The sequence below is a fragment of the Aulonocara stuartgranti genome, assembly GCF_965226115.1.
Source record: "Aulonocara stuartgranti genome assembly, chromosome: 18".
Taxonomy (NCBI): domain Eukaryota; kingdom Metazoa; phylum Chordata; class Actinopteri; order Cichliformes; family Cichlidae; genus Aulonocara; species Aulonocara stuartgranti.
In genome coordinates this window covers 14,064,559-14,092,351 of record NC_138954.1, presented here as the reverse complement: position 1 = coordinate 14,092,351, position 27,793 = coordinate 14,064,559, and the positions used below count along the sequence as shown (strand labels likewise).

The window sequence follows — 27,793 nt, the reverse complement described above, 5'->3', positions numbered from 1 at the left end:
CAAAGACATTTCAGAGTCTACACATCTCCTTATTTAAATGGTTGACAAAATATTAGAAGCTGTAATACTCTACAACATCTCTCTAAGACAGTTTTAGGATATGAAATTGGCTTAACTGCTGTAATGGATGTTAGTTACAGCTAGCTGGCAGATTAATGCAGACACTCGTGTGAATATGCTTCATGAAAAATTAGCTGTTGTTGTTTTTAGGGTGTTTTTTGTCTCTTTTGCTTTCTTCATCTGTAAGTGTATTGTGAGTATATGGTTATACCAAGTTTTGTCATTTTCAAGATGAACTATGACAATCACATTTTTTTTGCATACACTTGACATTTAGTTTGACAATGAAGGAACTTTTTTCCACTCAATAATGGGATTACGGTGGCTGCTTGCTGCTTTGTGTCCCAGTTACATCTAAACCTCCAAGCCTCTTGTTCACTCCTCTGTTCAGTCCTCTGGGAGAGCTATGCAAATCTATCTATAAAGGAAAATTCTTGCTGTTGTAATTTGTTTTTTTAAAATATTTATTTCTTTTGTTCCAGCACATGTAAAAGTTCTTTGGTTGTTTATTCTGTACGGTCTGTTTGGCTTCTGCCCACTCATAGAAAGTGTTCATTAAATACTAGTCACACTGTGGTCTGAGATGCGCAGTAGTGTCCCCCACACTCCCGTGTTAAACTAGGACAACGTGAATTCCACACACTGGCTGGCATTAAACTTTGACTATAATGTGACTTTGGGTAGGGTTGGTAATCTTTAGTGAACTGCACAGAGCTCGTGGTGGAGGGATGAGTTGAGAGCCTGGAGGTGAAACACCAGCTCGGAGTCTGTTTCTTTTCACAAGTCTTTTTATTTGGTTTTGTGATCAAAGTACATTTTGGCCTTTCAAGACTAACTGTTTTCATTTAACAGTTTAAATCAGTTTTCTTTCAGCTAAGGTCATACAATACCGAGAGAAAAATAAATAAATCACTTCCACTTCCTCCTGATATACTCCCATGCAGTTTTTTCAAGGTAGGGAGGTAACTTGGTAACCACAGCCTGTACCCATATGTGGGTACAGGCTGTCTCATTTGCTCCAGTCTTTTCATGTAATTGCAGACTGACTCAATGATGCTGTGATCAGGCATCTCTGGGTCTCACACCATTTGCTGTAGGACTCCTCCTGACTCTATTTGTGGGGCTGCTGTCTTATACTGCCGAATGAATTTGACTGACAACTTCTCCCTGAGGGATGTAAAGTGAATAATGAATAATTCTGCCATAATATTACTGTCTGTGCTTGTAATTGATTTGGACCATATCACGCAGGAGTGCTATACACATAGACATTGTATAATGAATACCAGAACAATATATTCAGACTTTAATATTGCCTCGCTTTAAGATGGTCATTGTTAAACAACACCTTTATTATTTTTTCTTTTTTTAGCCATTCTGTTGTATTGATTTGTTGCTTATTTGTTGTATGACCCAATTTTGGCTCGGCTTTAGCTGTCAGACAGATGGCCCCACATTTGAGTCTCAAATATTTTGATAATACAGAGGAGTTTGAAGTCGACTGTTGCAGGGCAAGCCTAGATTCAAACCCAAATCACCCCTTCATCACTATGTTTGGCAGTTTGGCAGTCAGATCATGCAATGCTCAGAGAAACTGAAAAAAGCCCAGGAGAACAGCATCATGTCATAGGGAATTTACTTGGATATCCACTCCTAGGAAGATTGGCAACTGTTGTGAATGTTTATGACTTGTGAATAATGTTTCACAGTGTAGAATAATGGAGCTCGGATTGTTTCAACATGGCTCTTCACTGATTGATGGACAGCAACAATTACTTTTCACACAATGCTGCAAACCACCAACTGCCAAAGCCTCTGCTTTTACAGTGGTGCTCACACTTGCTGATGATCAATTAATGAAGTGCAACTGATTAGCATCATCATCACATGCACTCGATGGTGGTGATTACCCTCTTAATTCCCACACAGCAATAAGAATGTAGTTCATTTTCACAGGATTGCGCTGTACTCTGTTTTCCATTAAGTAACTTTGGGGGCCCTTTCTTGTAAAGCTTCCTCATGTATTGTGTGTTTTATGTTTAGAACAAATACGACATAGAGCGACTTGTCTTTTTGACATCTCTCAAACTTGTCAAGGAGTTTTAATCAATGAGAGAAGTCTATCTCGACCTTTTACCTTTCATCCATTTAGATGTTTTCTTTGCATTTCATACATTAAAATATATTAGTAGATGAAATAAATTTATACAGGGTTTTCTTTTTTTACACTCCTTTTGCCCTGTTTGGAAACTTCAAACAAGAAATATAATACTAGACTGAGCAAGGAAGAGTAATATTTGATTTTGTTGATCATAGTAAAAGAATACTACAGTGGTCTAACTGGGCTGTTACTCACAAACCTGTACTGAAGTCCAGGATTCAGTAACTATATTAGACAAATGCACAGGAGATTACTGTAGCAGCTTTGATTGTAAAAACCATAGGGCTGAACTTCACATAGGGAAGAAAAAGCAGTCAATTCCAGCGAAGCCAACTAGTTTTCTTTATCCGAGTTGATGAAGTTCATCTTTTCACACTGAGAAATTTGTCTTTCTGACATCTCTTAAACTTCTCAAGGAGTTTTAATCAAAGCAAAAAGTCCATCTCTGTCTTTTACCTTTCATCCTTTTAAATGTTTTCATTTCATGTTTTAAATTCTTTATCTTTCTATTCACTGCTTTGTCAGGCAGACACACGCTCCATCTTAATGTCACGTATTCAAGGACTGGACTGAATCAGATCTAAGTGATGCAACCCTATTTGAGAGTTTGTCCTTTTGTTATTCAGAGGGAACAAACACTTCTCCATCTGTGCTTTGTGCAAACGTGTGAGAAAAGAAGTAACCCTGAGCTTTGGCTTGAATGCCGCAGCATTTCTTGAAAAAGGCATACAGGCTTCCAAAAAATCTGACACATTCTCTTAAGTTTGGTTGCACCTCAGACTTGAAGCAGAGCGTGACTCTTTTTGGTGCAGACACCCCTGTTTGGACATGAAGTTTGAGGTAGACTGAGAGAGTTAAAAATTATGCTTGTCAGTCTTTCTAATGACTTAAGTAGAGTATTGATCTTATGCTGCGCGATGACTCAAAGTAAATGTTTGTTCTGTAAATAGGAGAGATGGAAGTGATGATGTCAGAATGGTCCCGTAATGCTATGACCCACTTTGCGTATCACCACTCCTTTTACCATACATATTCCATCAGTGTCCCCACTCTTCCTCCCCTGCAGCACATCCCCCGTTGTGTGCAGTGTCTCACTCTGTGCCAAAGCACCCAGCAGAGATTTACACAAAAGTAGTCATCTTTTTCAAAAAGATGACTACTTTTCACCTAGGCCCAGAGAGAAGAGAAGAGGAGGAAAGAAAATGCAGATAACCAGTGGTCTCTGATCCATATTGGTGTGAATGTAATTGATTTCCCGCTGTGAGGAATCTGTCAGAATCACAGAACAAACGCTGGCTGAATAGTTGAAAGGGCAGAGAAAATCTGGGCTTTATCGCAAAGCTCTGTTTGCATATCCTTGTCAAACTCACAAGCAAAGTATATCACACATGGCCTTTGGGTAGACATCTTAGCGTCATTACATCGCTCTCTGATAAAGCTGTATGCAAATTATGCTTATTTAAGGTCTATTTTTATAGGAACAGATGGGTCTTAAAAATATATATAAAAATATAGAGCTCAGTAGGAAAAGATGCATGGAGCAATAAAAACACTGCTACAATAAAAATACTGAATAAGAAAAACAAATCAGAGACGTTCTGCATTTGCACCGTTTCTCCTTGTTTTCAGGAAATTGTGACAGCCTCACACTTTGAATCTTACACTGACAACAAATCTCATCTCCCACCTACTGTGCATTTCTATATTACCGAAGTAACAACCAGAGCAATTCAAACATAGCATTCTTAAACAGTATTACAAGCTCACAGAAGTCAAAGTTAAGATGCAGGATGTGCTGGTTTGCCTTGTGTGTTTACTGAAGGTTTGCAGTATATTTTGCAAACCCTGAGACCCTTTCATGTTTTCCATACTTTATTTTTCAGACTAATTTAGAAATGGGTTATGTTTGCTTCAAGCAAGTCTGCAGGAAATACTCAAACTAACCCGAAATAATTAAAAAGGCAGACACTCATCAGCAATCATAGATTGGAAAGCCAGAGTCTTCGCTTTGCTCTGACCACCGCTCAGTTCACAAGGCACTAAACTCCTACACACCTCCTGTGGACTCTCGACCACCTCCTGTGGACTCTCTGGCCAGATACAGACCAACAAGATACAGACCACTTGTTGGTCTGTATCTGGCCAGCTTCGTGGACTAAGCCCTGGCAACCAGGCACCCTCCCTAAAGCCTGGGTTCATGGTCGGAGTCCCGGTAACCCTGATGGAGCTAGCTGATGTTTTTTGGACATCTGACCAGGATGTCTCCTGGGTGGCTCCTAAATTAGGTGTTTCGGTTATGTCCTAGAGCTTGAAAGAGTCTCTGGTTCCCCTCACTTAGACTGTCACCCCCCACGACCCAGGCCCAGGTAAGATATTAGTTTATATAAGATCTCACAGTTGATCGTGATGCTTGTCAGAACGAAAATCACTGTTTTCAGAAAAATGTTTGGAGATATGCAAGAAAGAAATATTTTAAGGTTTAGCTCTGAGAAAAGATAAACTGTTATTTCAATCCTTGGAACTACCCATCATATTTTAAGCAGCTTAGCCAATCTGGTGAAGAAGTGATTTAATCAATAAATCATGCCATGGCGCCTATGCGTTAAGGTTCCTAAACCCAATGCTTAAAGGAGACCAAAATATGGGCTGCATTGCTGCATCTTATTAAAGCTTTAAACAATTACTTATGAAGATAAAACACTAATAAGGGAGATGGGAACCTAGCCAAAAACAAACCAACAAGTTCAGTTTTGTTTATGTGGCACCAAATCACAACAACAGTCAGCTCAAGGTGCTTTATGTCGTAAGGCAAAGACCCTACAATAATATAAAAGAAAACACTAACAATCAGACCACCTGCCATGAGTAAGCATTTGGAGACAAAAGGAAGGAAAAACTGGTTAACCTGTATGTTACCCTTAGAGTTGATCTGTATGCTTTAGGTAGAGTAACTTCCCCATGAACCTGATTTTTGTGCTTTTCATTTTGCCTGACTCGGGCCAGCATTTGAAAAGAGTTTTGTTGAAATTATTATTGTTTTGAAACCTCTAGGAAGCTCACTCTGGTTGGCACCACACACAGTGTTTTTCCAGAGTTCTCTATATCAGAGGTGGCAAGTGCAAATGAGCATGAACTCATAAATCAAAGCGCCAGAGTTATGAGTAAGTCCAGGCAGAAAATGCTTGAATTTTGCTTAACTGTTAGGTGTTGTCATGAATTCAGAATCCCTCACCTATTATTGTTGTTGTTGTTGTTATTTTGCAGAGACGCGCCTCAGCCGGGTTGCCATAAACTCTATAGAGTGCAGACGCTGTTGGCAGTAAAGGCTAATCTTCAACACTGGAGACAGTGATTAGAGAGAAGGAATCAATAATACATGGTAAGGGATGGCTAATGTACCACAGGGACTAACAGACAGTGACGTGTCTGATACCCAGCCCGCTGTCTCATATCCGCTGGTTTTCGACACAGCCAAAGCAAGCACACGAGGTATGAAAATCAGCAGGGGAAATAAAATCTGGGAAAGAGAAAGGTTAGACAAATAGATATAAAAGAGCTTTAAAGTGCAGAGAAAGCTGCTGTAGGAGTGCAGCAAAATAAAAGTGGAAAAGAAATTTAAACGGCTATATTTAAATTAATTTTCCGCAGTTTATCAAGTAACATTATGGAAAATACTTGTTTTTTTATCAGCAGCAGAGTAGGAAACACCACAGAAACACCAGACACAACAAACGTATTAGAGAATCTTGCGTTTGAAAGATTGCCCTCCCTTCTCACACTGACATGATGTTTCAAAAATCAATATGGGGCTGTGAAACAGGCCAAAATGAAATAAGTGTGCAAGCTATCCAGGAAATAAGATTGGCAGACAGACAGAAGCATGCCACCAGTCTCTGGGGACGGATGCTCGCCAAGCGGTCTCTCGTTCAGAGGGATTGGGGTTAATGTCTCTCTGCATTAGCACGCTAGCTCCACATCGGCCATCTGACCTCAGCTCCAGAAACACTAGATGACCCCCCCTCACACACACACACACACACACACACGCACGCACGCACGCACGCACGCACGCACGCACGCACGCACGCGCACACACACACACACACACACACACACACACACACACACACACTCAAAGATGAACATTACAGCTATGAGAGAATAATGATCTAATTAATGAGTGATTGGAACAACTGTGTGCGGTACTGCTGCCCCCACCTCTCTCCCTTTTCATTACGCCCCCACTTCTCTGTCTCATTTCCAGCACTGCTCATCATTAGCCCTCTGATGCATGAATTATGAAAGCCTTGGTCAAGATTTTTTTCTTAAGTGCTTTTATTCTTCTCAGGACATGAAAAAAAATGTTCAACTCTTTTTTCCCCCAAAATATGTTTTTTTTATAAAGTTATAAACTTGTCCACTCCAGTGGACTACATGCGCCTGAGCACTTAGCATGAAATACTGTGAATTTACTATAAAAATTAATTACCTTGTGTTCTATTGTAAATATACAAACACTTGTTTGCTTGTATCCTTTGAAAAACATCTCAGCAATTTTTTTGGAACTTTCAACTCATAAGGCCCCAATGTTTAGACGTAAATAACAAAACCAATCAACAGTTCTAGCTGTGAATCCTACACCTGAATATGGCAAACTATCTCCAACAAGAGAAACATTTTTGAGTCTACACAGTTCTATAACGATGCAGGACAGTATTACCAAGCCCTTAGTAGCATGCTGGAAGAAAACACAAACTGACATCTTAGTCTCTGCATCTCCAAACACTTCTGTGTTCATCACACCTAGGCTGTCCGTAGTTCCTATGTCTCTGTTCTGCTCTGGCAGCCACTCTCATCATCACTGGACTTATCACTGAACTCATCATCACTGGACTTATCACTGAACTCCTCATCACTGCACTCATCAATGAAATCATCATCACTGGAGCTGGATGGAATTTCCTGGACTATTCTGTACGCTGCCTTATTCTTTGCTGCATTTGAAGTCTACAAAATATGATAAAATAATTACTATAGTAACTCAAACTACAGCTGATCTGCACAGAAATATACATTTTAAATGAGTAGCTTATAAATGTAACAATTATATGCTTACTTATAACCAAAACAGTCCCAAAAAACAGTGAGACAATTTATGACTTATGTTAAAAAAATATAGTGGGTAATGCATGATGTCCACTACAGTCGACACATGGTTAATCGTAGTTTTCTACATATTAGACATAACAATTTCTTATTCCAAACAGATAATATCCTTCCCTAGATGTTACTGCATATCATCATATTTTTTTTACCTGTTGGGCTCTTTTAGCATAGAAGGATTGACAGGATATGCCAGCAGTGGTCGGCAGGGGTGACAGTTTGTCTGCCATCTTTGATTCAGAGGAAATTTACTTGCAGTTGCACTAACTGAACACTGAATTGACCTCAATGGAGCATGGCAGCAGAGAGCACTCTAGAGGCTAATATGCAGTTCCACCATAGAAACCAATGCATTAAAGAGATATGTACGTTTTAGTAGCTGTCCACTCCAGTGACCACTATGCATCAGAGGGTTAGGCCGCAAACACAAATACACAGAGTTCATAGTTCCAAACAAAGACACTGGTACACACACAAGGGGCTGATGTCCTGAAACGGTTTCTGCCACAATAAAAGCTCATTACTGAATTGACACTCCAGAAGCAGACTCGTGCGGCACGACGCGACAGGTAGCTCGTTATTGCTTGACTTTCTCTTTGCGGCTTGAACCCCTCCATCGGCAGTTGGCTCCCCCCTTTTATCATAACTCCTCATCATGCCAGATATATGACAGAGCAATGGCTATTCAAGCAGATATACATTTTATTTCTCATATTTTGCATACCTGAAGCCAGCATTCGGCTGTGGAATGTGAAAGGTCTGGAGGCAGCAGCTCTGTATGTTGCGTTAACAGTAAAAGCGTTGCCACGGAGACTCAGGTGAAGTTACTGAAATGTTTTGGCTCCTAACCTTGACTCTGATAACGCTAATGTGCAGCTCAAGAGGCATAAAAAGATGATTCGGTGAGTTCACGCTATTCAAATGCTCAATGCCACCAAGAGGGGAGGGAGTTTAAAAGACCTGAGCTATAATATAGTATATAATATAGAACAAAGAGAAAGGTACTACATCATAAAGGTTTAAGCTGCTTTATTGTTGAGCAGCTACAATTTTTTTTCATTAAGTGCAACATGGCCATCACTTTTACCTGAAGCCCAAAGTTTTGCAGCCTGACTGAAAGTCCAAAACTTTAACTATAACCTTTAATTTTACAAAACTGAAAACAGGTGCAAATCTTTACTCTGTAGCAGCTGTTGTTTATGTTAAATACTGGCACAAGTTTTCATTTTCTCCTAGGTGGATTGCTTGATATAAACATGAATTGAACTGAACCAAACAGCGTAGCTTATATATGCGATCAGTGATTTAATCACTCTTATTATCTTAATTGTTGAAAAAAAGTGGCTTTTATATTTCTCTCTCACTACATTCTTTATAATATTATTAAAGCTCATTGCTGAAGCTATTTAAAGCAAAAATGTCAGGAGATCATTGTTTTCATTAGCAGCTAGGCTGTTCATAATCCTTCCAGTTGATTGATCATGTATTCTGGCAGTCAGTGGCAAAAACTGTCCATCAATATTGATCAGAGTGAGTGTGTTGGGCCAATCAATTTGTTTGACCAATATTTAGAACCTAGTACATAGATTGAATTTCCTTTGCTTAAACACTTTAGTGTAGTTAGTCATTTATTCTCCGTCCATCAGTTAGAAGATTAATGAACCATCTAGGTCAGTCAATTTCAGTTTTTAACAATGCAACACTGTTGGTGTCCCATTCATCATTTTAAACGTTAGCCCCACATTAGATATACCTGGAAACTCATTTCTAGTTGGTACAGGACATTTGGATCTATATGAAACCTCCTCTGTTACACCATATATATATGTTATATAATTTTGTAACATTTTGCTAAAACAGTTTGGTAGTGCACCAGTTGTTGTCAGCTAGAAAGACCTGCCTTTAAAGCTAGCTTTCCTTTTTTCCTGTGTATACTGAAAAATAATGGTTAATTTAAGTAAATCGTGATTTTTTTTTAAAGGTCATATATTGGTTTTGTGCTTGAAAGCATTTAATGGGACATAAGTGACATTATCATTATTTATGGAAGCATGACAGCATTTAGTTTGGTTATAATGAGAAAAATAGCCAAAAAATGCAAGGACAATGTTAACACAGAAAGGAATAGTGTAATGCTACCAAATGCAAAAATAAAAAGAAAAAAAGAAAAAAAAACAACTCTAATTAAAGATTTGCAAATAGAGACCGAGTAACAGAAAAAGAGTTAATGAGAAATAACTGGATTTGGTTTTTTGCATGTTAGGTTAACAAGCAAAAACACAAACGTGTTAGCCCTGCCATAGACTGGCGACACCTCCAGTGTATACCCCACCTCTGGCCCTATGACAGCTGGGATTGGCTCCAACCTGATTACCCCACATACATATTTTATGAGTTTTTTTTTACTCAGAAGTACCACTGCAGGACTTGGTTGTGCATTAGCAACAAAAAGTTTAATTTGAGCCTGAGAGGGTTAATACTTTACTTTTTTCCTTTCCTTTCCTTTTTGATTTTTTAGAGAATCCTCGAACATTTCAAAGTTTTGGCAAGTCTTTCCTTTTCTTCAACCCTGGCCACCACAGCTGAATATGTTTTTAGGAGATTGCATATTTTAGATGTGATGGGTTTTCAAGTTAGAAATTTGGCATGTTGGTATTTCTGGTTTCTTTTTCTTTTTTTTGTATTAGTGACAACTTGTCAAGAAGCAAGTCTGACACAGTCTGAACATAACACTCTTAAACCTAAAGTGATTACGGCTTGTGAGTAACACCATAGGAAGCATGTCAGGTTGTCACAAACTGGCTGAGTGGCACCTTGTCAAATGCTCGTTCACCCTCTTGTCACCCTCCCTTCACCGTGTGCCCTTTGTGCTGCCTACCATGATTCATCTCCCACAGGAAGGTGGCTTAACTGCAAAGAGACATTTGTATCCAAGAGGACTCCTCCTGAAGGGCCTCTGCTTAGCCCGTGATGACATTTTCCTTTGACCCACAGGCAACATTCCTGTAATGAGAATCCATCAGAAAGCAATCTCCTAAAATAGAAAGGGGTTTCAATTCGAGGACGCTTATATTGATATGCTAAATATGTTAAAAAAGCCTTTGAGTTAGATGAGTTAGATACATGAGGAGCCAATGGAAGCCATGTGAAGATGCGCAGGATTGGTTTGTTCAGTGTTTAGCAGAATAACATTATGCTAATGGCTATGGACTTAGAGAGGAACTCTTGAAAATGAGAAAAAACATTAATCTGACATTCAGGTGTATTGAAAACATGTATGAAATAGATTTCACTCCCCAAGTGTGTTTCAAAACTGGTTATATATGTGTCCAAATATTGGTGCATAAAAAGCCCCAGTGCAGCTTCAGCTCCATAAACCTGTTTAGGGTAAAGAGGTGTTAGAAGAAGAAATCTCTTGGTATAAGGGCTATTTTGCAACTGTGATTCAACTGAGATGAGATTTTTCTAAATGTTTTTATTATGTATTAACACAGGTTTTCATATCAACAAATATAAAAGGAACACGTTATGCGTATCGCATTGTCAGACTGGGTAAAGAAAGAGTTTGAAAGGGCTGACCTAAGAACTCTCCAAAAGTACATGAAGTTTGACACTATCAATTCTGCCAAAGATTTTTTTGCTTCTCAACTTCTACTCAGTTGATGTTGTTGTATTGTTCCTCACCGGCTCACTTGTATAGATAGATAGATGGATAACATCAAATTTGAAATATAGAATTAGATAATTTTTGTATGTCATTTATTCATTTGTACCTTTCTAAATTGTACAGGGAGTGCAGAATTATTAGGCAAATGAGTATTTTGTCCACATCATCCTCTTCATGCATGTTGTCTTACTCCAAGCTGTATAGGCTCGAAAGCCTACTACCAATTAAGCATATTAGGTGATGTGCATCTCTGTAATGAGAAGGGGTGTGGTCTAATGACATCAACACCCTATATCAGGTGTGCATAATTATTAGGCAACGTCCTTTCCTTTGGCAAAATGGGTCAAAAGAAGGACTTGACAGGCTCAGAAAAGTCAAAAATAGTGAGATATCTTGCAGAGGGATGCAGCAGTCTCAAAATTGCAAAGCTTCTGAAGCGTGATCATCGAACAATCAAGCGTTTCATTCAAAATAGTCAACAGGGTCGCAAGAAGCGTGTGGAAAAACCAAGGCACCAAATAACTGCCCATGAACTGAGAAAAGTCAAGCGTGCAGCTGCCAAGATGCCACTTGCCACCAGTTTGGCCATATTTCAGAGCTGCAACATCACTGGAGTGCCCAAAAGCACAAGGTGTGCAATACTCAGAGACATGGCCAAGGTAAGAAAGGCTGAAAGACGACCACCACTGAACAAGACACACAAGCTGAAACGTCAAGACTGGGCCAAGAAATATCTCAAGACTGGTTTTTCTAAGGTTTTATGGACTGATGAAATGAGAGTGAGTCTTGATGGGCCAGATGGATGGGCCCGTGGCTGGATTGGTAAAGGGCAGAGAGCTCCAGTCCGACTCAGACGCCAGCAAGGTGGAGGTGGAGTACTGGTTTGGGCTGGTATCATCAAAGATGAGCTTGTGGGGCCTTTTCGGGTTGAGGATGGAGTCAAGCTCAACTCCCAGTCCTACTGCCAGTTTCTGGAAGACACCTTCTTCAAGCAGTGGTACAGGAAGAAGTCTGCATCCTTCAAGAAAAACATGATTTTCATGCAGGACAATGCTCCATCACACGCGTCCAAGTACTCCACAGCGTGGCTGGCAAGAAAGGGTATAAAAGAAGAAAAACTAATGACATGGCCACCTTGTTCACCTGATCTGAACCCCATTGAGAACCTGTGGTCCATCATCAAATGTGAGATTTACAAGGAGGGAAAACAGTACACCTCTCTGAACAGTGTCTGGGAGGCTGTGGTTGCTGCTGCACGCAATGTTGATGGTGAACAGATCAAAACACTGACAGAATCCATGGATGGCAGGCTTTTGAGTGTCCTTGCAAAGAAAGGTGGCTATATTGGTCACTGATTTGTTTTTGTTTTGTTTTTGAATGTCAGAAATGTATATTTGTGAATGTGGAGATGTTATATTGGTTTCACTGGTAAAAATAAATAATTGAAATGGGTATATATTTGTTTTTTGTTAAGTTGCCTAATAATTATGCACAGTAATAGTCACCTGCACACACAGATATCCCCCTAAAATAGCTAAAACTAAAATCAAACTAAAAACTACTTCCAAAAACATTCAGCTTTGATATTAATGAGTTTTTTGGGTTCATTGAGAACATGGTTGTTGTTCAATAATAAAATTATCCCTCAAAAATACAACTTGCCTAATAATTCTGCACTCCCTATATTTTAGAAAGGTACAAATTCCCCTCACCCCCAGCCAGTCGTGGCAGATTACTGCCCCTCCCTGAGCATGGGTTTGCTGGAGGTTTGTACCTGTTAAAATAGTTCTTAGTAGTTAAGCTTGGATAATATTGCTTACTTTAATTCTATCTCATACTACCTCCTTTCTTGGAATGATAATAAATCTCATCAAACTTGGATCTTGACTGAGATATTGTTATTGTACAAAAACATAGTCAAAAGTTTAGGGGTTTGATCCCTGCCTCCCTGTAGTCAAAGAGTCCTTGTGTAAGACGCTGGACTCTAAATTGGCCATGATGCATCTATTGCAGTGAGTGTATTGCATTTTTATTTATCTGTCTGTCTCTGTGTGAATGGATGAATGTAGCTTGTTGTAAAAAGTATGTTGGGTGTTCAGCTTGAGTAGAAAGAAAAAAATAGCAGACCGGTTTACTAGTGCAGTTCACCAATCCAATCCAAAATTCAGAAAATTAACAGAAAATTTAAATGAATTTTCTAAAAATTCTATTTTAGAACAATTTTTTATAGTCAGATCTGGCTGATCAGGATTACCCTGCAGGATTCTTAATAAACAACTGCAGGTATATCCCCTGCACTAGAATAAAAGACAGAAAACCGCTTGATCAATAATTAGCGCACACTGTGTTTTATTTCTGCATCTTAAAGCGTAAATAGTTTGTGTTAAAAATGTCTTAAAATGTTTTTGTTCCAGCAGTCGATGTACCATCTTGGCTTGTTAAACCCAAATCTCTTTTCCCCTAAATGTGTTAGGTGTTTCTTGTTAAAAGTTCAAATGTTTTGCCCTCAGGACTTTGCCCCAGTGAGGCAGTTTTTGAAAACAGCAGCCAAAAGCTCTGTAGTACTACCTTGATCAGTTCACATTTTATGTCTGTGTAGACATCATCAGATGAAACTACAACACGAGGCAAAGATGCAGCTTTTTTCCCCCTCACAAAGCAGAAAAACTCTTCAGAGTTTTCCTTGTTTTCCTAAGCTTTTCTGAAAATGTAGCTTTGATAGTCTGCTTGATGCCAGATATTTTACAGACAAATTTATTTATAAATTAATAAATAAAGACAATAAACAGCAATGAATATATTAGTCCATTAGTTGATTCAAATGCCACAGTTGTTTTTTAAAAATATATAATTATTTAGCTAATACCTAGCTGATAGCCTGTCAGTTGTGAATCCAAAAATCATAGATTATTAATATATGCATGAACCACTCATTCAGTTTTGTGGACGATGATTACTGAAATAAGCTAAATGATTATTCTCATACATTCAGCACAAAAGGCAGCAGTTATTTCAAAGCACGTCAGTGGTCGTACCGTTAAAAACTATTAAGGCAGAAATCATACTCCATTTTCAGTACTGTGAAGCAAACAATCAGTTACAGTGTGAGTAAAAAAGAATAGGATAAAGGATAAAAAAAAAACCATGCAATGGTAACTTTCATTTAATTTTCCTCCATGGGTGGAACAAGATGAAAACATTACATGCTCTACTGTCATCGGAAGGTTTCATTTTCTCCTGAGCCGCGAATGAAATCTACCTTATTGCTGCCTCCCTCCTCCCCCACACCCAGCGTAATGAGAGAATATTTCCCCAGAGTGTGAAAGCAGATCCAAGCTGTACTTTTAGAAACTTTATTAAAGCAACCTAGCCAATTACTTTTGTGTTTGCCTTCCTTCTGATGAGTGACGATCTATTCAATAAGGCTGGTAAATGTTAATGTAGAATAGATTTTCTGCTGACTTCTCTTAGTGATCAGTGATGTCTTTTTGCCTTGCTGCCAACAATAGTTTCATATCTTCCGACAGACTTGGTTTAACTGTATAGACTGTAAAGATGTGAATGGCAAAGTATTGGAGCAACTATGACAACAATACCTCTGACTGAGAGGGATTGTATTTTAATATAAAAGTCTGGCAAGACTCCAGCTGTGGCAAAATCTGTTATTGAATTGGCTGTTTAGCTTGTGATCAAACACTTGGGTGGGAAATTGCTTTCCTGAGCTAACATTTATTTATTAATTTTTACAGTGAAAAGGGTAAAAATGGTAAAAAAACAAAAAAAACAATCACCTGCATGCTGATAGATGTGTTGTGACCTGCTATTACCAAGAACTTCAATACTCAATATAAACCCAAAATATTGCTACTTGTAAAGAAAGTGTCATTGGAAACTGGGGAAAAATGACAATTAGTCCTATAATCTTAGCATTTTTCGAACAGATCTATAATTCTTAGTAAAACAAACAGCAATAACACACAAGATGAAATCGGATATGTTTACTGTTATGATGTATTTAACCCCAGGTGCATCCAGATTGAGCGGGAATTCATCAAATACAGTTATGTGTGAATGTGCAAATGATAACAGATTTTTAACTATTCAAATTCTGCATTTTAAATATTAATTTTAAGCATTAGAGCAATAATTTTCACTCCTATCTCAACTTTAGAATTTAACCAAGGATGCTTTACCACAAATTCATTATAAGCGTAATTAGATTTATCCAAACCATCTGAAAAATCTTCCAGATTTTGTAATTACAAATTTTGTGATGTATAGACTCTTTCCCCCCTCCAGGCATAGATGCATTAGAAGATGCAGCTCACCCTGAATAATGGCTGTGTTAATGCATTACTCCAATATACACAAAAGTCAAATTCAGTGTCTGCATGGAAGAACCACCAGATACAACCAACGTATGCAGCGGAGCATCTCTGAGTGCACAACACGTTTAATTTGGAAGCAGATGGGCTACAGCAGCAGAATATTACACCGGGTTCAACTTCTGTTAGCTAAGGACAGAAAACTAAGGCTACAGTTAAAATGGGAACAGCAAAATTGGACAGCAAAAGATTGGAAAAATGTTGCTTGGATTTATGAGTCAATTTCAACTGCAAAATTCAGATGGATCAGAATTTGGTAGTGTAATGTTGGGGATACACTTTGGGTCCCATAGTATAAAGTGAGCATTGTTTACATTTAATTTTATTTCCAGTGATTCTGATAAACACTTGGGATACTTACATATTGTCTGTACTTAAACATCAATCATACCTCCTGCTGCCTATCTGTCTGTCTATCTATCTATCTATCTATCTGGACTGGACTGAAAGACAGCACAGATTCAATAATTATCGCAGCACAGGAACAAGTTCTGACACAAGATCCATAGAGGCTGGGGTCTATCACACCAGATGCAGGCTGTGTAAAGATGCCCCTGAAACAATCCAGCACATAACAGCAGGGTGCAAGATCCTAGCAGGCAGGGCATATGTTCCATGTATGCCCGGCCTGCTAGGATCTTAACCATAACCAAGTGGCCGGCATAGTATACAGAAACATCTGTGCTGAGTATAACCTGGAAGCCCCGGGGTCTCAAACGCACCCAGTCATTGGAGAGCAGAGTGGGGTTGGATCCTGAAGAATAGTATAATTGTTCCCAGTGAATATCATATAGTATTTTTGCTTAAAATACCCAAGTATTGTATCCTGAAGTTTATGCAGTCGTTCTTTTGTTATCAAAAGATGTGGCGTCATGATTTTCTTTAAGAGAGCAGTAGTTTTTGTTATGGGGTGCTTTCTTTTTTTCAGATAGTGTCAAAAGTAATTTTTAGTACTGAATGTGTCAAAGACTAAGGCCGTGCACACCAAGATTAAATTTTCTCACGCCTATCCTGACAGTGATAGATGGCCAAAATATAGAAATAATGGTATGTGGGAATCATGCTGGATAATAACCTGAGATCTGACTGTAATATTGATAAGGTTTTCAAAAAAAGTCAGCGGTGTCTCTTACAGTTTGTCTCAGAAAACTCTCCAAGTTCCTGTTTGATCAGACCCTCCGGACAATGTTTTATCAATCTTTTATTGAGTCTGTTCTCACTTTCACCTTTATCTGCTGGCATTAGTATCTCAAGGTCAAACACAAATGTACTCGATGAAGCGGTCGATATCTGCAGCAAAACAATTGGTTCAACAGAAGAATCCCTGCAGGATCTTTACAACAAACAGTTATATAAGAAAGCAATATCCATCCAGATTGTTCCTATTCTTTACAACTGCTACCCTCCAAAGAGTTCCACTAACTAAACCCAATATGTTCAGTCATTTCTTCCTAGTTTCATGGCATTTCTTTCCTAAATAAATAGTTGTTAAGTTTTAAAATTTAACTAATCTGTTTTCTATATTTTTAAGGATGCTAATTGGTTTCTATTTTTTCATCTAAACTTTTGTATTTCTTTTCCTTTTGTAATCTTTATGATTTTCATGTCTCAGCATCCCACTGCAGCAAAAAACAACTGCCTCAAAAGACAAATCAAGTAATGAAGTGGAACTTCCACAAATGGTATTTTAACTCAGTGTTTCTCTTATTCTGGACACGTTGGAGTTTTTGGAACAATAGGTAATGGATTTGACTGCTTCAGGTGTTTCTCTTGGGTTCCTTTACACCACTTTGAAAGTTCTTGGTAAGATCTTTGCAGTTAGCTCACTCCCAGGCAGAGTAACAACACTGATGAAATCCCTTGATTCAGACAGTTTTAGTGTAAAAGTTAAACCCAGATCTTTAGAAATAGTTTTGTGGTGAATTTCATGTATATTATGTTGCTTCCTCTAAGTTGCTGTTAAAATGAAATGTGGGAAAGGTTAACATGAGCAAATCTTTCCCAAGTAAATAAGACCATGTCATGACTTTACCTCTGTTTACAGGAAATGGCTCGTCAACAACACACAGTGCAGAACTTCACTTATGCTTTCTTGGAGCTGTAATCTTTCTGGAGTTCATAGCAGCATTGTAAGCCACAATCCTTTAATTCAGTGAGACACGTGTGAAATAAGTTATTCCTTATTCAAAAAGTTGCTTTGTTTTACTGAGCGATGGCAGCTCTTCAAACTGTATGATTCACACGGAGGACTGAAAAAGTTTCCATATTACAGCGTCGGTGGGATGGAGGGATTCGTGCGAATTTTTGTCACGTTTGCAAGTTGGCTTTTTTTGGAAGTAAATGGGCACTCTATCCTCCTGAGGTCTAAACCATGTAAAACACGCTGTGGAGGCAGTATCAGTCCACTTTGAAAATTGTACTAAAAGGAAGAAAGTTCTTTAAAATGCTCATTAAAAGCAGCTGTGGTCTTCTCAGATAAAAGCAAAGATCAATCCATGAGTGATCTACGTTTAACCGTCATCCCACTCAGGTATTAAATGTACAAAGGCTATTGGCTGGGGTGACTGGAGACCCCAGAAACAAAATAACAGTAGAAAAAAAGGATGTGCTGCTACACTTTAACCACTGCTGGTGTTTTTTTTTTTAGTGTTTTAGGCAACAATTTGAACGCCACCTTAGTTATTGATTTGTATATCAAGTCTTGTTGCTGGGATTTGTGTTTTAATCTAGATGGCTTATAGTAGAAACAGGATGGAAATGAGGAGATGGAGAGAAAGAAAAGGATTCCATGAGCAGTGTCTACATCCCATTACCATTTTAATTGTCTTTTTATCCCAAACTCATTCATATTTCAGTCGTCTGTCACAGAAAGTTAACCATACTCCTAATTCAGTTTGTCATCCATCGTTCATACTTAATTACAGATTAGACTGATTGTAGACACAGACATGGACAGTCAGTATAGTTATTCCTGTTATACTTCTTTGATGTTTGCTGCCAGGGGAGCATCTGTATTTGGTGCATTGTAAAATACATTTTCCATAGCGGTCTCAAAAAACTATTGGACAACCTTCATACTTACTGTTTGATAGTGAAATTTATGTTACTTTGACTGAGGCAAACCCTACTAAGATAAGATGAGATAAGATGAGATAAGATGAGATAAGATGAGATGAGATGACCTTTATTAGTCCCACATGTGGGAAATTTGTTTTGTCACAGCAGAAAGTGGACAGTGCAAAGTTATATAGCAAAAGTTAGAGAACACTGGAATACAATAAGAATAAGACACTCAGGTATAAGTATCATATAAGATAATAATAAAATAATCAGGTCTTAAGTGGCATAGAATCAAGGAGAATTTGGTCACAAGCCCTTAAGAGTGTGCTTCCTGCTCCATTAAGTCTCTTGATTTATGTGAAACTGATGTACAGTCATACAGGTGAAAAATTAAAAGTACAATTGTAAACAGAATGTAACTTTTAATTAAAGTTCATAATAGAATCCAACATTGTGCTGTACCCTCTTCATTAAAGAATGAGACTGAAGACTGAAAGCACCTGTTACAGGTGTACAGTCAAAGGCCTGGTGGGTGTGGCCCTGCCAGGTGGTTGACCACACCTGAAGACCATCACACAGCTGATCAAGCCTCGTCGGAGGAGCTACGGTGCGGTGGAGCTCTCTCCGATGCTAGGTCATTGCGTGACTTCACATTAGTCTCTCGGCCAGTCAGTACGGTTAGTCTGCTGCATTGTGTGTGTCTTATGGCTGTCTCTCTGTTATTTCCCCAGGAGAAGCGTGGAGAGGAGAGGGCAGTGAGCATGGGGTGCTCAGACACTGAGGAGCGGAGACAAGGAACACTAGCACTGGGAAGAGGACATGTCACGGAAGTCGGGAACGCATGGAGGATTTATTGTTATGTTTTCCATTCACTGTAAATAAACGCACTGCTTGCATTCAGAGCTCCGCGCCTGGGTCCTCCTTCCTCACATCTCCACGGTCGGCCAGCATCGACCGTGACAGTTAGATCATAAATGTGTGCCAGAGATGGAAGGACATTGTCTAGCTATATAAACATGAATCAAATGAGGGAAAGGCAAATCGAGCCACAAGTGGGCTTTTACTTTATGTGCAGCCTATGGTGTTAAGAAGATCAAATGCATGATGAGATACACTACAGGTTTGAGGCTTTAAATAGAGTATAAGCCCTTAGTTAACAGTGCTACTAAATGTAACCACTTCGTATGTTAATTCTGCTTGATGAATTTAAACAACTGATTAAATGACACGACCAAACTAAAGTTATTCATAAAATACTTGAATAATATGAATATGATGCACTGGATGCCACAGTGACATGTCAAGGCTGAAGATCTGTGACGAGGAAACTCACCCACCGTGCATCTCATTAATAAATGTTGCAATGACTGCATTAACAAACTCAGTTCTTACTTTCTCTGCACTCCGGCGCAACCTCCTGTTACCAAGGTAACCACTGGAGTATAGTACACCATCAGAGGAGACTACACCAAGCAGGATGCAAGCCACTGAAGTCAGATGCACAACTGAAACTTTCCTCAGGTGCAGTTTTTAAAAAAATTTAAAATCCTAAATTTCAGAAAGGAGAAAAAGATGTTTTTTTTAACAAGGCCGCTGCTGAAAGCCTTCTTATGTGATGTGAACATGTAGAATAAAGGCTGTGAATGATAGTGTTGCATTACCCGAAGGAAATGAGGGACTGAAAGGTATAGAGATAATTATTTCCTCCATTCTTCCGGTCTTTCCATTTCCCTGGTCCTCTGCATCCCATCTCTGGCTAAGCTCCGCTCCCCAGAGGTTTGCCAGTTTGCTATTTGTGTTTGTATGTATGTACTGTATCAGTGTGTGTGTGTGTGTGTCTGTGTTAGACAGAAACACAGAGAGATTCTTTACATATTCCACTGCATGTGTACTGGTACTAAAGAAACAAATGCAAATGTAATAAAAATATAATTTTAAAAAAAGTAAAGTAATTCGTAAAATACTGTTTTTATTTACTACATTTACCAAAAATATATATATATATATATATATATTTTTACAATATTTTATATTTTTCAGTTTTCAGTAATTCCTGTCAATTCTTCTTCAGTGATTAATCATTTAATACATATTTGCATAGTATTATACATCTGTTAATATAAAGGTTTTGGCAGAGGTTATATTTGTGTAGGTAAATATGCTGCCTAATGCGAGAGCTGGCTGATATTGTTGTCACCCTGTGAGTGAGCCTATCTGTGTCGTGCGTGTCTGTGAATGCCGTCGTGGTTAAACGCCATCCCAACGATCCCTCCTCTAGAGGGGAAGTTCTTCAAAGGCAGATTTGAGCGTTTAGGCAGGTCTTTATATTCTATGTCTGTCTGTAGACAGATTTTGTCAGCACTACAGCATCACAGCCTAACGTGCGTCAGTCGCAAAACTTTACAAGTGAAGGCAGAATCGTGCTGTCTAAGAATATGCTTTGTAATATTTAATGTGCTCCTGCTACTAATTTGGTTTTGTGGCCTATATCTCAGCCTGAAGAGGGTATGTGGTTAATGTGGTCAAATATGCACTATTTTGTCAGTTTATTCATGAGGGAGAAGACATATGCCAACCAATGGCAGTTTCAAATGTCAGGGTGTTGCACTTATCAATATTTGTATATTGACTATGGAGCCAAATGTGCATCCTGGAGGCCAGGGAGGGTTAGCACAGGTCATATACACAGCAGCATTCATAGTCTGACTCCAGCTGGGGACCTTGGTGACATGTCATTCTCCATCGCTGTCTTTTTTATTTCCTTTCAGCTTTGTTGGTATCCAAAAAGGAAAAGAATACCCTCCTGAAAACACTTCCCGTTGAATGTCAGTAACTTTAAAACTACAGAAAATGTCAAAATCCACTCACTAATTCAGTCTAAACAAGTCCTGAAGTCTTGAGAGGTGACTGGCATGAGGATGAAGGATGATGGGCCTCTCATGACATGGCAGCACTGTGAATATTTCCACTGGCGCGAGGTTGAAGGGTCATCCATCTTTCTGTGGAGACAGAAAGACAAATAGGCTGACACTCTCCGGTGACTGGCTGTCATACATCTATCTCATCATTATTGAGCTGCTGAGAACCGGCACCCCATCAACCCATGTGACACTGCCAGCATTTTCACTCAGCCATGGTGCACGGGATCAGACACAGCGACATTAGATGAAAGGCTCTTCACAGTGTGTTTGGAATGATAACAAGAAATTTCTCTCAGGTTTGGACTAAAAAGTTTGCTTTTATAGGTTTTGGTGGTAAAAATTGTCTTTGGTAGTACCACTTGTTAAACTGGTAAATATTACCTCAAACTTTAAGTGAGTTTTTGCAATAAAATATACGAGCCATCTTAAGCATTCTACTTAACAAATCAAACTATGAATCCAGTAATTGGAAATAGAATTAACGACAAGATTAATAGAGAAGGAACTAACCTGAGCAGTTTAAACATATTAGCGTGGGATCTGGGAATCTGTTAGCCTTTTTTTAAATTACCAAAATGTAATCAACATATTATTCTGTAATGAAAATGGGAGATAATTGAAGCCTTCCTTCTTTAGTCTGTTCTGCAGTGTCGTACAGAGTGTGTCTTAAAGGAAGAAACCTCAAGCTGTCTGTAATACTCCCCAAACCCCTGACCCTGGAGGAAATTGCACAACACTGCTAAGAATAGATCGGCCCTAGGAGGGTCGATCTGAGCAACCAGCCCATCAGTGAGCATGTCCTGCTGTCCTGATGTGTTTTGTTTCTAGCTGACTGCTCAGTGTAATCACCAGGTGCGATGAAATCTCATTATTCCAGGTCCTGATCTTGGCATGCCGGTCTGAATAATAATGGCCAGCTAGCGTGTTAAAACTTTGACCCCAGCATTAATTGGGCATGACTTGTTGGGTGCCTGCACTGGAAGAGCTTGAGGGATTTTGTTGCGAGGGATTTTCCTCCCCACTGCAGCTGGTGGGGAGCGTGGGCAGAGTACCAGGGGACTGACGGGTCAGAGTTCATGGCTGCAGTGCTTTGGCCACGGTAGACTGTATTTCCTTTCACTCTCTGGTTACCCAATCTGTGAAACCTGCATCCGAGCCTGCTGTACGCGAGTGCTGATACTGATTGTAGTATTTATTAAATGAAATGCCTATCTATTCAATAAGACTAGATCGACTGTGAAGGGCCATTAAAACAGGGAAGGCAATAAGAATACTTAGCTATTAAGCAGGACTCTTTGGAGGGTAGACACAAAATGTGAAATTACTGTCCTGTGGGCTCCATGTGCCTGTGTATGTGGCTCTCTTCATAGGCTTTTATGTATTTTGTGTGTGCGTATCTGGGAATGTGCACATGTCTACAGCAAAGCCTAAGGAGCAGACACGGTCGCCCCCTGAGATTAGAGTGCAATAAAGAAGGATGAACGCGTTCGGAAAGCTCCAAAATGTGTTCCAGACACCGCCTTACTGGAAATCAATCCGCTCGGTCAGGCCCCCTGCGTACTGGGTTTAAGTGGGAGTGATGGCAGGAAAGAAGGAGCCAAGTAAAGGAACAGACAGTGCTAGAGAAAAGGAGGGTGGGAGGTAATAGAGGAAAATGAGTAGAAAGGCTAAGCGAGAGGAGCTGATTGAAAGCATTATAGTTAGCTCAGTTAGTGGACTAGCACTCTGAGCAGAGGTCAGTGTGAGTCAAAAGGACAAGAAGGCATAGAGGCGGCTGTTTGGTCTTGTTTGTTTTTTGACGCTCATTGGCTGATGCTGAGCTTCATTGAACAGCCGGGTTCAAAACACCAATATCTCTGCTAGTTTAATAGCGTGCGCACATAAAAGGGAGTCCACTCTCTCTGCTGGAGCCAAACAAAAACCGAGGAGGACGGCTTTTATTTTCCACTTTTATGTGGTCTTCCTGTGAAACTTTCGCCTGCTCTTATTTGAGTGCTTGATGTGGTGGGGTTAGGCGAGGCAGAGGTCAACACTCGTATTTGTAGTGCTGAGACAAACACAGAGACTGGCTAGAGTAAATGCCGTGCTGACTTCATATCTGAATAATGGTCATTGTTCTTTGCTGTGAATGTGTCAGAGGTGTCAAATGTGCCTCTTTGGACAATTACACACTGATCATGTTGCCGCTCTAAACACAAAGTGAGAGCACAAAAAAAGATGTGGGTGCTCATCCAAAAGGAGAAATCTGCTGTGGAGGTGTCAAACTCACACATACTGTACAAGAACACATTAGAAAATAATGTCTTCTTCTTAAACTTTATTGATGCGCTTTAAACACGGAGAGTTAAAAAACAGTGACTGATTTGCCTTGGTGACATTGGAGTACAAACATATTGACAACTTGCAGAGTTTCACACTGCATACTGATAGCGTAGACATTGAACAAGGGCAACTGCAGAGGACTAACGCTTTGACTGCAGAGAAATGTTGTGCACAACGACTGCAACTTATTTATTTTATATAAAGCACTGGCCAGCTAAATGACAGAAGTATAAGGCCAACAAATAAATGGTAACAAGTCCCTTGAGGATCTTTGTGACTTTATTGACACTCATTGGTTCAGAGTGAAGATGTAAATATATAAAATAGGCCACAAAATAAAGCTTCATTTTTAAAACATTTGTTTTTTTCTGATAATTTATAGCGGTGCTGGGCCAGAGTATATTTAGTAAGCATGACCTCATTTGTCATGTTCCTGAAATATATATTCAGTGTCATAAAGCGCTGACAGCAATGGAAGTAGATATGACCATTGTTAGGAGAATGGCAGATGCCAGTGATGGCAGTCTCGGTGGCTCAAGCTCCACATAATAATTCAAACAGCACTTTTTCAGACTATCTCTACTCTTTTCACTACACAGAACAGCTGTCTTTCTATTTGAAAGACTATTTATTTGCTTACTAAAACACAAAATAAGCAAAAAATCCAACAAACAGAGCGATTAAGCTCTAGAAATGTCAACCATGCAGTGATTTACAACTGTTGATGTTAACATTAATTATTGCCCTTCAAATGTGCGTCGTAAGAGAAGATGCAGCTCTAAAGGCACCTCAAGGTCAAGATTATGATTGCTGGCGCCACTGCTTGCTGACTATTTTCAATAAACGCAGCTCTGACTCTTTATTTCAGCTGATCGTTTACGGCAGCAGCGTGATGTATGTCGACTGAACTATAATAAACCGCCTTGTAATAAATGTACACGTGAGAGCCAGTGCAAGGTTCTATCATGTGCTTTTAATAATTGGTAGACAGCAACAATTTGGCCTTCCCTGGGAAGTAAATACTTGATAGGTGTTAAATTATTAACTTTTTTTGAAGTTTCCAGAGGCCAAACTAATGGTAATGATATTGTGCCTGGGCAAAACAGTAAAAGCAGTTACTTAGTAATCTGCATGTTGACTTAAGGGTTACCTGATATGCTTTTCCTGTCATGGTCGGCTGTGTGGCAGGCAGGATGAGGACCCAATCGCAAAACTCACGGACTCAAGGGATGAACTCAAAAGGCAGCTTTATTGCTGACAGGATGACAGGAAAATACAAAACTTAAACTGGGCACAATAAACTAATACTTGGAGAGAGACACAGGGAAACCCACGCAGCATGAGGGAGACTACGACACAGAACTGAGGGAGACGCAGACATAAATACACAGAGGGTTAACGAGGGAAGTGGGAGCACACGGGGAACACAGCTGACACAGATAATCATAACGAGACAGGGCAGGAGTGAACACAACATGACGCATACTGACGAGAGACTGTCAAAGTAAAACAGGAAGTACAGAGGTTCAGACAGGAGGAGAGAGCACGGGGAGAACACAGACATAACAGGCTGGGGAAAACATGGAATAAAACACGAAAGGGGACAAGGGCTCATGAATACATAGAGGGGCACACAGGGGGTGAGAGTCACAAAGGGAAAGCACACAGGGAACCACATAACAGGGCAACTCAGGAAACAGAACCTAAACAGGGAACTGAATACAAAAATACAAGAGAACTAAGAATACTGGGCCAACACGGCCCAGGACCATGACATTTCCTTATTTTCGCACATATATGCTTATACGTTGGTGTCTGTCTTCTTTAGTCTTTCAGCTCTTCTCTTTAGGGTTTGACACAGAAATGAATCTGCATCCATCTCACCCTATCCCTCCTCCTCCTCTTCTAGTATTTAGTATTTAGTATTTATTTATTTATTGTCATTGTCAAGAACAATGAAATTGCGTTTGGGGCTTCCATACAACCCCAAAAAAAGAAGAAAATAATAAATACCCCTTAAAACCCAAGTGTACATATTTAACCCAGTGTGACTCCAATGCAATAAGACAATCCTTAGCAATAATGTTCGTAGAAATTCAGACAAAGACCTGAGAAACATGACAAAATACAACAATGCAACCCATTCAATATTATTGTACTGTGAGATATGATATCAGATATGATAGTTATCTATTTAAGAAAGGGGGGGGGGGGCAGGAGGGGGAAGAGAATAAAGATATGATGCACCAATGCAGACCAGTTCATTGCTGTCACTAACCCTATGAATGCCCTGCTTCACTTCATCCACGAGTCTTCTTTGTGGTCTTCGTCTTTTCCTCCCGCCTGGCAGCTCTATCTTCAACATCCTTTATCCAGTATATCCACTAACCGTCCGCTACACATGTCCAAACCATCTCAACCATGCCCCTCTAACTTTGTCTCAAAAGCACTCAACCTGAGCTGTCCATGGTGGATCCTTAAACATGGCCAAAGTTTCAAATAATGAGGCCAATATTTGCACAGTGGTCCAGACCCTCAGGCTTTAGACTGCTCGAAATGTTCAGTTTCAGATGGTTATTCTCTCTGCACTGTATGATGTCACTGAATGCTCTCATCCCTGAACGGTCGTCTCAGACAGACACATACACGCATTGAGTATGAACACAGAAGACCCACCATTTACTGTTCAAGTCTTTTGTTTGGGAAGGCCAGCCAGTCGAAGGGACAGAAAAGGCAAAAAGGATCGTTTTGAACTGTAAACTGTGAAGATTTACTCTATTAAAGTCCAATAACTAAAACATGGACCTGGAGTTGAGCACATTGTGTCCCCCTTTAATACAGTAATTGACCTAAACAGTGACTTGATCAAGATATTTCCACTGCATTTACTTTTAAACACTAACTGAAAACATTTCCACAATGCAATATGATGGGCAATTTCTTCCTCCTCAGGTTTTGATTCTCTGCACAAAGCAGATCCTTATTTGTTGACTCTGACCTACAACTACTGTGAGTGTCAACCAAGCAAAAGATTGCTGCTGTTTTATTTTTCATTAAACTCCACGAGGCTGCTTCTCTACAATATTCCAGTCCCTAATGGATAATTAAATATGAGTCTTGGCACTATGAGAAATCACTGTAATCAAATCAGTTCCCACATAAGAGCATTTTCACCTGAGACAACTCTGCTTTCTTGCCATTTTTAAGTATATTGCCATTTCAGAGCTCTGTAGAGTAAAAACCTATATTAACTCAATGATGAAAAGAGGTAAGCTGATATTTCGAGTGTCAACCATTTCCTTGTTTAGTGGTAGTCAGTAAAAATAGATATGTGCTGAAAATATTTATATTGACAAAATGCTGGAAAAACGAGCAGGTATGGGGTAACGTTCACGAAATGAAAGAAGCAAGAGAGTCAGAATATGCGTGCTGTGTGAAAAAAAACCAAACATAACGTGATCGAAGAGTTTCACATGCACCATACTGAGGTTTATTCATAAGACAAGCTGTTGCTTGTCATTTGGCCAGGGCCACTTAGAGCTGCTGGGAAAGAAATGATCCATGTCTCCATCTGAATAGAGGACCACATGTTGTCAACTCAATACTTTGCTACTGAAATCGCAGACAAAGACTTCCCTGTAAGGCAAGAAAGCTTGACCTTCAACAAATCACAAGTCTTTCACCGCACTGTAAACAGCTCCGTCTGTCTGCCCTCGTGGCTGTCTGCTCTCACGTCTGTCTACAAGAAAGTAAAAGGAAACATTTATATGTAACTACCTGAAATCTATCTCCTAATATTTATTTCTTTGTCTATTAAAGGAGGTGTATCTCTGCACTCTAAAAATAAGGTGTTACGTGTTACTGTTTCGAAAAAAAGTTGCGTTGCTGTGTAAAGTCTTACTATATTGGTTGTAGCATATGTGTGTATAGTCTTTCTTGTTTTTGATTCATTTCAAACGATTAAAATTCCAATAAAACAAACACAGGAAATGGAAAACATAATAAGGTGTTCGAAAGGAAGCAGGAGGAAGCAGTGGCTTATCCAGTCCCGCCC

At 39.4% G+C, this 27,793-nt stretch overlaps 1 long non-coding RNA gene across 2 annotated transcripts in view; it reads right to left on the bottom strand.

The window, feature by feature from the left end:
* LOC309693585 overlaps positions 1–25,509 on the bottom strand; it is a 30,027-nt gene extending 4,518 nt beyond the window's left edge. Inside the window, exons 1-3 of one of the 2 annotated variants that reach the window (XR_014272679.1) lie at positions 24,890–25,509; positions 21,365–21,495; positions 10,169–10,387 (exon numbers count right to left, since the gene is read on the bottom strand). This is a non-coding gene — a long non-coding RNA (uncharacterized lncRNA). Of the gene's footprint in view, positions 1–10,168; positions 10,388–21,364; positions 21,496–24,889 lie in introns of those variants that run through there. The other variant, XR_014272678.1, reaches the window with a different exon arrangement.
* Between the last annotated feature and the right edge of the window lie 2,284 nt (positions 25,510–27,793).